Source organism: Tenrec ecaudatus, chromosome 5 (assembly GCF_050624435.1).
Source record: "Tenrec ecaudatus isolate mTenEca1 chromosome 5, mTenEca1.hap1, whole genome shotgun sequence".
Taxonomy (NCBI): Eukaryota; Metazoa; Chordata; class Mammalia; order Afrosoricida; family Tenrecidae; genus Tenrec; species Tenrec ecaudatus.
This window is the reverse complement of record NC_134534.1, coordinates 163339852-163349525: the sequence shown is the minus strand read 5'-3', so window position 1 is coordinate 163349525 and position 9674 is coordinate 163339852. Positions and strand designations below refer to the sequence as shown.

Below are 9674 nucleotides of genomic sequence, written 5' to 3'. Positions count from 1 at the left end.
CGCAGATTATGGGATATACTGCTGACGTCAGAAGAACGGACTGCTGAGTGGTTTACAATCAATGTGAAGGTTGTAACCTCTCCATACTTATCCAATCTGTATGCTGAGCGGATAAAATGAGAAACTGAACTATATGAAGAAAAGCATTGTATCAGGATTGGAGAAAAGCTTATTAATAAGCCTTTAAGGATTTGTTTGTGTGTGTGTATTTGTACCTCAATGGCAGTCTACATGTCTTACTTCACCTATTCAGGACCTACACTCAGAAATCATGTCCAAGAAGCCTGCAGATGGCATTGATCATGGCACCCCCACCTACTTCTGCATGGGTGTCTTCCAGCACAGAAAAGTAGAAACAAGGGAAATGATGAGGGGAACCGAATCATTGCAAGCTATGCTACTTTTAGGGATGCCAGATGATTGATTGGTGAGGCAGCAAAGAATCAAGATGCTATGAATCCTACAAACGTCTTTTCATTTGCCAAACATCTCATTGGACCAAGAATTGATGGTGCTGTTGTCCAGTCTGTTTTGAAGCATTGACCTTTCTTTTTTTTTTTTTAATTTATTTATTAATTTTTTTTATTTTAACAATTTATTGGGGCTGATACAATTCTTTTCACAGTTCATACATATACATACATCAATTGTATAAAGCACATCTGTACAGTCTTTGCCCTAATCATTTTTTTCTCTTTTCTTCTTTTACATTTTATTAGGGACTCAAACAACTCTTACCACAATCCATACATATACATACATCAATTGTATAAAACACATCCATACATTCCCTGCCCCAATCATTCTCAAGGCATTTGCTCTCCACTTAAGCCCCTTGCATCAGGTCCTCTTTTTTTTCCCCCTCCCTCCCCTTTCCCCCCTCCCTCATATGCCCTTGGTAATTTATACCTCGTTATTTTGTCATATCTTGCCCTATCCGGAGTCTCCCTTCCCCCCTTCTCTGCTGTCCCTCTCCCAGGGAAGAGGTCACATGTGGATCCTTGTAATCAGTTCCCCCTTTCCAACCCACTCACCCTCCACTCTCCCAGCATCGTCCCTCACACCCTTGGTCCTGAAGGTATCACCCACCCTGGATTCCCTGTACCTCCAACCCTCATATGTACCAGTGTACAGCCTCTGTCCTATCCAGGCCTGCAAGGTAGAATTCGGATCATGGTAGTTGGGGGGAGGAAGCATCCAGGATCTGGGGGAAAGCTGTGTTCTTCATCGATACTACCTCACACCCTAATTAACCCATCTCCTCTCCTAAACCCCTCTCTGAGGGGAAGCATTGACCTTTCATGGTGGTGAATGATGCCGGCGGGCCCAAGGTCCAGCAGAATATAAGGGGAAAATTAAAAATGTTTCTATACAGAACAGATGTCCTCTTTGGTTTTGACAAAGTTGAAGGAAATTGCAGAAGCCTCCCTTGAGAAGACTGTTATCAATGCTGTTGGCGTTGTACCAGCCTACTTGAATGCTTCTCAGTGCCTGGCTATGAAAGATGCTGGAACCATTGTCTGGCACAGTGTATTTAGAATCATGGAGTCAACTGCTGCCGCTATTGCTTATGGCTTAGACAAAAAGTTTGGAGCTGAAAGAAATGTACTATTCTTTGACGTGGGAGGTGGCACTTTTGATGTGCCAATCCTCAGAAATGAAGATAACACTTTCTTTTTTTTTTGTGGTTTTACATTTTATTGGCATATACTTCACGTATCATACAATTCATTCAATCATTAAGATTTGTTTAATCACTACAATGATAATTTTTTCTCATACTCATTTTTTTAACTTTTTAATTAATTTATTTATTTGTTTTAATTTTAACAATTTATTAGGGGCTCATACAATTCTTATCACAGTTCATACATATACATACATCAATTGTATAAAGCACATCTGTACAGTCCCTGCCCTAATCATTTTTTTCTCCTCTTTTCTTTTTTTACATTTTATTAGGGACCCATACAACTCTTATCACCATCCATACATATACATACATCAATTGTATAAAACACATCCATACATTCCCTGCCCCAATCATTCTCAAAGCATTTGCTCTCCACTTAAGCCCCTTGCATCAGGTCCTCTTTTTTTTCCCCTCCCTCCCCTTTGCCCCCTCCCTCATGTGCCCTTGGTAATTTATACCTCATTATTTTGTCATATCTTGCCCTATCCGGAGTCTCCCTTCCCCCCTTCTCTGCTGTCCCTCTCCCAGGGAAGAGGTCACATGTGGATCCTTGCAATCAGTTCCCCCTTTCCAACCCACTCACCCTCCACTCTCTCAGCATCATCCCTCACACCCTTGGTCCTGAAGGTATCATCCACCCTGGATTCCCTGTACCTCCAGCCCTCATATGCACCAGTGTACAGCCTCTGTCCTATCCAGGCCTGCAAGGTAGAATTTGGATCATGGTAGTTGGGGGGAGGAAGCATCCAGGATCTGGGGGAAAGCTGTGTTCCCCATCGGTACTACCTTGCACCCTAATTAACCCATCTCCTCTCCTAAACGCCTCTATGAGGGGCTCTCCATTGGCCGACACTTGGGCCTTCGGTCTCCACTCTGCACTTCCCCCTTCATTTAATATGGTATATATATACATATACACATATATACACACACTGAAGATAACACTTTCAAGGTCAAATCTATAGCTGGAAACACCCACTTTAGTGGAGACGCTTTTGACAACTGAATGGTCCACCATTTTATTGCTGAGTTCAAGCAGAAGCACAAAAACTACATTAGTGAGATGTCTCTGAAAGCACCGTGGCATTGAAAGGACCACGAACTGACAGAAGGAAGATAGAATCTGTCTTGGAATTACTACAGCCAGAGTGCTCCTTCCCGAGTGTTACCCATCACCTATGCACTGCATGCAAACGTGCAAAGTGCATTACCTCTTCCAGGACTCAGGCCAATACTGAAATTGATTCTCTGTATGAAGCAATCAACGGCTATACTTCCATCCCCGGTGCCTGATTTGAAGAACTGAATACTGACCTGTTTCCTGGCACTCGGGACCCTGTGGAGGGATACCACGCTAGACAAGGTACTGATCCATGACGGTGTCCTGGAGGGTGGTTCTACCTGTATTCCCAAGGTCCAGAAACTGCTTTAGGAGTTCATCAATGTGAAGGAATTCAACAAGAGCATTGACCCTGGAGAGGCTGTTGCTTATGGGGCAGCCGTCCAGGCAGCCCTCTTATCTGGAGACAAATCTGCAATAGTCAAGATCTGCTGCTATTGATATGGAAACCGTTGGTGGAGTCATGACTGGCTTCATCAACTACAATACTACCATTCCTACCAACAGACACAACCTTCACAATCTACTCTGACAACCAGCCGAGGCTCCGCATTCAAGTTTATGAAGGTAGGCTTGCTGTGACCAAGGATAACAACCTGCAGGGCAAGTTTGAACTCACGGCACCCCATGGTGTTCCTCAGGTTGAAGTCACTTGTGATATTGATGTCAATGGCATTCTCAGTATCTCTGCTGTGGTTAGGAGTACTTGAAACGATTACCATCACTAATGACAAGGGCTGGTTGAGGAAAGAAGACATTGAATGGATGACCCAGGAGGCTGAGAAGTACAAAGGGGAAGATGAGAAGCAGCAGGACAGGTGTCTTCTAAAAATTTACTTGGATCTTATACATTTAGCATGAAAGTAACCATTGAAGACGAAAAGCTGACAGGCAAGATCAATGATGCCGACCAACAAAGATTTCTTGACCAGTGTAATGAAATTATCACCTGGCTTGATAAGCACGAGACTGCTGAGAATTTGGACATCAGCAGAAAGAGCTGGAGAAAATCCACAACCCCATTACTTCCCAGCTGGACCAGAGTGCTGGAGATGTGCCTGAGAGAATGCCTGGAGGCTTCCCTGGGGGAGATCTCCTCCATCTAGTGGTGTTTCATATGGACCCACCAGTGAAGAGGTTGATTTAGCCAATCTATGAGAATAAAACCAGTATTGTTCCCCAGTAAAAATGGGAAGGGCTCAACGTTGTAGCACACTCATTAACAGTGGTGAAGAGTTAGAGCTGCTAGACCAAACTTCTGGGCACTCCCGATCCTTGGAGGTAGAACATGCATAAGGCAAAGACATTAGCAAGTCAACATTGACCTTCATTGGTATTGTTTTAAAAGTAGTAAATTCAGTGTATTAAAAACAAAGCTACATTTAAATATGCAATATTACACCACCACACTGAGACAAAACACTAAGGCTGTGCAACAGAACAGCAAGGGGAGAGGAGCAAGGAAGTCCCAAGGGAATACCAAATATAGACTTTGGGGCCAGGGCATGGTACTCCATCAGACTCCATGGGAAAACACTCTTAAAGGTCAACAAACAGACCTTGAACTATTTTCTCTTTTTTTGGTCATTGGTCTTTTGTTATTGTTGTTTTCTTTTTGTGCATATTATGATCTCTGCATGTCTATCTAGATAAGATAGGCTGGATAAACAATCTGGAGGAGAAAACAAGGTGACTGGGACTGACGGTTCTGGGGGGACATGGGAGAGGAGAAAGTAGGTGAAAGAAAGTGGTGCTAACAAACCCAGGGACAAGAGAACATCAAGTGATCCAAAATCGGTAGTGAGGAGGGTATAGGAGGCCTGGTAGGGCTTGATCAAAGGCAATGTAACCAAGAGGAATTACTGAAACCCAAATTAAGGCTGAGTATGATGGTGGGACAAGAGGAAAGCAAAAGGAAATAGAGGAAAGAACTAGGAGGCAAAGGACATTTATAGAGATCTAAATACAGGCATGGGCATACATAAATATATTTATATATGAGGATGAAGAAATAGATCTACATGCATATATTTATAGGTTTAGTATTAAGGTAGCAGATGGACATTGGGCCTCCACTCAAGTACTTCCTCAATGCAAGAATACTTTTTTTCTGTTAAACTGGCATTCCATGATGCTCACCTTCCCAACATGATCAGTGAAGACAAAGTGGGTGCATAAGCAAATGTGGTGAAGAAAGCTAATGGTGCCCAACCATCAAAAGATATAGCATCTGGGGTCTTAAAGGCTTGAGGATAAACAAGTAGCCATTTAGCTGAGAAGGAACAAAGCCCACATGGAAGAAGCACACCAGCCTGTGTGATCATGAGGTGTCAATAGGATCAGGTATCAGGCATCAAAGAACAAAAAGTCATATCATTGTGAATGAGGGGGAGTGCGGAGTAGAGACCCAAAGCCCACTTGTAGGCAACTGGAGATTCCCTTACAGAAGGGTCATGGGAAGGGGATGAGCCAGTCGGGGTACAGTATAGCAATGATGAACGATACAACTTTCCTCTAGTTCTTTAATGCTTCCCCCGCCCCACTATCATGATGTCAATTCTACCTTACAAATCTGGCTAGACCAGAGGATGTACACTGGTACAGATAGGAACTGGAAACATAGGGAATCCAGGACAGATGAAACCCTCAGGACCAGTGTTGAGAGTAGCGATATTGGAAGGGTGGAGGGTAGATGGGGTAGAAAGGGGGAACCGATCACAAGGATCTATATATAAAACCCCCTCCCTTGGAGATAAACAGAAAAATGGGTGTAGAGAGACGTCAGACAGTGTAAGACATGACAAAATAATAGTTTATCAAATATTATTTATAAATTATCAAGGGTGAGGGAGGGAGGGGGTAGGGAGTAAGGGGAAAAATGAGGAGCTGATACCAAGGACTCAAGTAGAAATAAAATATTTTGAGAACAATGATGGCAACAAATGTACAAATGTGCTTGACACAATGGCTGGATGGGTGAATTGTGATGAGTTGTACGAGCCCCCAGTAACACGATTTTTAAAAAATGCAACAAAACAAGCCTTTGATATGTGAAGGACACAACTTTGCTTGCTGACAGTGAGGAGGACTTGAAGCACTTGCTGATGAAGATCAAGGACTGCTGTGTTCAGTATGGATGACAACTCAATGTAAAGAAAATGAAAGTTCTCAAAATTGGACCAATAGATAACATCATGATCAACCAAAGGGTGGATGCAGGGAGACTGAAGTTGTCAAGGATTTCATCTGTCTTGGATCTAAAATCAGTGCTTAGGGAACCAGCAGTCAGTACATCAAACAACATATTCCATTGGGCAAATCTGTTACAGCACAAAACCTCTTTAAAATGTTCAAGAGCTACAGGGATCTACATATAACCTCCTCCTTGGGGGATGGACAACAGAAAAGTAGGTGAAGGGAGACACCGGACAGGGCAAGATATGACAAAATAATAATTTATAAATTATCAAGGGTTCATGAGGGAGGGTGGAGCAGGGAGGGAGGGGGAAAAATGAGGAGCTGATGCCAGGGGTTTAAGTGGAGAGCAAATGTTTTGAGAATGATGAGGGCAATGAATGTACAAATGTGCTTGACACAATTGACGTATGTCTGGATTGTGATAAGAGCTGTATGAGCCCCCAATTAGATGCTTTTTTTAAATGTTGAAGAGCAAGAACATCTCTTGGTGAACAAGGCGCAGCAGCCCCAAGCCATGGTGTTCTTCCTCACTCATATGCATATGAGCGGTGGACACTGAATAAGGACGACCAAAGCAGGATGGACGCATTGGAGCTGTGGTTCTGATGAAGAACACTGAACGTACCAGGAACTGACAGGAGGAAAAATAAATCTTGGGATAAGTACAGTTAGAGTGCTCCTTAGAAGAAAGGGCGGTGAGACTTTTCCTCAAGTACTTCGGATATGTTATCAGGAGAGACCGGTCCCTGGAGAAGAATATAGTTGGTAATATAGAGGGCCAGTTAAAAACAAACAAACCAGGAAGATCCTTAATGAGATGGCTTGGCACAGTGGCTATAACAATGAACTCAAACAACAACAACAACAACGGTGAGGATGGTGCAGGACAGGGCGTGTTGAGTTCTGTTGTGAGCCAGAATTGACTGGACGCACCTATGATCGTTAGGATTTGGGTCGACTTGGCCTAGCTGTGATGCTCCATGGTTTGGCAGTAAGAATTCCCCCAAAAGGTCCACCCTGATGATGTCTACTTGGGGTGTGATCTGTTTTTAAAGGATTCTATGGAGACTGGGGTTCTTTCTTTTCCCTTTCCTCCTTCTAGGTCGAGCTTCTGGGGCTGGAGGCCCATTTAACCTGCTAACCCTGGAAACTTTCAATGCCCTGCCAAGTTCCCGATGCCCTTGGATCCATATGTCTGTATCCCTTGGCCTGTGATCCCGTAACTTCCTGTTTAACTTCTGCCTTATGAGCTGGCAGCTTTGTGAATCCAGAGTGGCCTCAAGCTAGCATTCGAATCATGGACTTGAGTTGGACTAGGCTGGATCACTTTGTTGATAGAAATCTCTTTCTTGATATAAAGTACATTCCTTTTTCCGCCCCTCAAAAGAGGGGGTTCCTGGAAGTACTGCAATACCAGGTTGATGCGGGGAGTGGAGGGAGCAAGCTCCTATTCCATCTCCCTGCTCCAAAAATTCCTTTAATATATTGTCCTCGGATAGAGGACATATCAGATATTAAACTGATAAGAACAGATATTACACTTGATCTTAGCCAAAAGGCCAAAAAGCAATATAAAGTACATTCTTCTTAGTGCGTCACTGGTTTTGTTTATCTAGAAAACCTAACCTTATAGAGCACTTAAAAAAGCACTTCTCGTTAAAAAAAATTACTTGTAAGAAATAGCAAATTTAGAAACTATAACAGTGACTGGAGCTATTATGGTTAAGGTTGCAGATTAACTTGGCTAGATCATGGTTCTTAGTGATCTGTCAGTTATGCAACAATGTTATCATCCTCCATGATATGGTCAGGCAATCAGTTATGAGGGGACTTTTCTTGGGAGCATGACCTGCATCATAGATGTGTGTTTGTGTGCGCACAAAGTTCATTCATTTGCTCTGCATCATACATCCATCTCATCATCACCTGGACTCTGGCTCTTGAGATTTGTCAGGATTTTACCTAGCAACCTTCCATCTTACCTGCCAGTCTTGGATTTATTGGCCTCTACATCACATGAGCCTACAATCTAGCATCTGACCTGCTAATCTCAGATTTGTCAGCCTCTGTAAATACCCTAGTCAGGAGAAGCTTCAAGCCCTATGCATCATTCATGAAATTAGGACTTGTCACCCTCAACAACTGCATGAGCTATTTCCTTGAGATCAATCTCTCTCCCCCGCCCCCTGTGTGCATGTGTTTCACTCATTTTGATTCTCTAAACATCCCAGCCTAAGACATTTAGTACTAGTATTAGCTCTAGTATTAGCTCTAGAGAAGAATGAGTTTTCTAAATCAGGATTCAAGTCTGACGAATCTTAAAGGTGCTGATAACACTGTATCTCCACTAGTAAAGAGGGTGCTGCTAATTCATGATTTTGTTGATGAGAAGTGAGGTTCAGGGTGAGTGCATGTTGGAAACTTTGCCCAATTCTGTCAGAATGAGAAGGTTAGGGAAATTACTTGATACTCCTTTGCTGCAGAGTGGTGAAAGATAAAGTTGTGTCCCAGGATGCAGAAGAGACTTGAAATTGCCACTTGTACACACAAGTAAAGTCTCATTTTCTGTCATATCAGAGCTCATATGGCTGAAAACCACATTCAGAATCTTAGCATAGGACTGGCTGAATTACAGTGTCAATTGTATTCCCAACATTGAATGATTTATGAAATTAAAGTGAGGACTTTGGGCAAAAAATAAAAAAGTGAGGACTTTGGGAAGATGTGGAATTCTGAACATTGGGATGTGGACATATGGGAAGAAAATCAGGAAATGAGGGACACTGAGCCCCTACGTTCTGTTAACTCATTCCCCAAATAGAACCAGCCTTGATTAGATTAGCCCATGTGTGCGGGAGCATCCTTAAGGGTCTGAGATGTCTTCTGGGTCATTACCTAAGGCACAGGGCTTAAAAGAAGTGACTGATGGATCTAAGACCCATCCCAACCATCCAGTTTTGCTTCTAGATTGGCTAGACTTACATGTCAGAGATCCCCAAAAGGTGAAATACCAAGGATATAGATTATATAAAAAAGAATCGCTTGGATTTTGTAATAGGTTCAAATAGAAACCTGGGGGATAAGTCAGAATGGCCAGTAAGAGTCTGGGATAACAGTTCAAGGGAACAGTCTGAAGCAGTCTGAGGGTTTTTGACCCGGACACACTAACTGGGTTCTTCAACCAATGTTTCAGCTCGAAAGGTTAGACAAGGGTCTGAGAGCCTATTTGTGGGTTCACTGAAGTATTTTTAATTACGTCAAAGTACCAGATCTGCCGGGGTAGACTGTAGGTTTCCAATGGCTTGGGGAAATTGACATTTTAGAGTGGATTTACCAGATTCTACCCACAGATGAAGTTCCCAGAAGACACAGCTTTTACCACAGTGGTGAGGAACAAGTTTTTACAGGGAGCACGAGTATCCTTGAAGACTGCCGTGATTGCCACGTCAGTCAGATTCGGTGATAAGAACTTCCCTCACCCAATGAAGAGACCCAATTACAATGAAATCGACTGGATCCTGTGGTTGTAGGGTCTATCCTGTCTCACAGGCTCTGTACATCTAAGCTCTGCCTCCCACAGCACTCTTCTTTGCTTGCTCCTGAATTCTGTAAGTCATTGCAATGACTGCTCTGAACTCACAGACGATGACCATAATGAAGGAG

The 9674-nt window shown here is 43.0% G+C and overlaps 1 non-coding gene and 1 pseudogene across 1 annotated transcript; one reads left to right on the top strand and one right to left on the bottom strand.

Annotated features, from left to right (window-relative positions):
* The first annotated feature begins 271 nt into the window (after positions 1 to 271).
* LOC142449306 (heat shock cognate 71 kDa protein-like) lies at positions 272 to 3971 on the top strand (annotated as a pseudogene).
* A 3425-nt stretch (positions 3972 to 7396) lies between these two features.
* LOC142449404 (U2 spliceosomal RNA) lies at positions 7397 to 7582 on the bottom strand. Its single transcript, XR_012784594.1, has one exon. It is a non-coding gene; the product is annotated as a U2 spliceosomal RNA (small nuclear RNA).
* Between the last annotated feature and the right edge of the window lie 2092 nt (positions 7583 to 9674).